Source organism: Dendroctonus ponderosae, unplaced genomic scaffold (genome assembly GCF_020466585.1).
Source record: "Dendroctonus ponderosae isolate FM_Combo_2020 unplaced genomic scaffold, Dpon_F_20191213v2 Dpon_F_20191213_10, whole genome shotgun sequence".
NCBI lineage: Eukaryota > Metazoa > Arthropoda > Insecta > Coleoptera > Curculionidae > Dendroctonus > Dendroctonus ponderosae.
Window position 1 is genome coordinate 3,266,568 of NW_026017111.1, and position 271 is coordinate 3,266,838.

The 271-nt window shown below is 37.6% G+C and overlaps 2 protein-coding genes across 2 annotated transcripts in view; both read right to left on the minus strand.

The window, feature by feature from the left end:
* The window catches only part of LOC109534879, a gene marked incomplete in the record, with an annotated part of 72,531 nt that overhangs the window by 44,643 nt on the left and 27,617 nt on the right, over positions 1-271 (minus strand).
* Positions 1-271, minus strand: part of LOC109534876 (zinc finger protein 184) — a 3,967-nt gene that overhangs the window by 3,075 nt on the left and 621 nt on the right. The gene's annotated exons all lie outside the window — the stretch shown is intronic.

Sequence of the window (271 nt, forward strand, 5' to 3'; positions counted from 1 at the left end):
AGATTATGCCAAAATTTCATGTTTTCAGTCCCATTTTTGCTCATATCTCGGAGGCAAAATGAGCAAGAACGCTCATTTGTACATCATTCTAGAGAGAAATAAATGCCCTTTTTAGAAAGTGAACCATCGATAAGGAAATGTTGACAGTTTTCTCAAAAAATGCCTGAATTCAAGAAGTTTTAGATTTGCGTGGTTTTTTTTTGAGTTGAAAAATCCGTTGCGAAATTTGAATATCAGACACTTAGGTGCAAGACCCCCATGACCCCCCCCC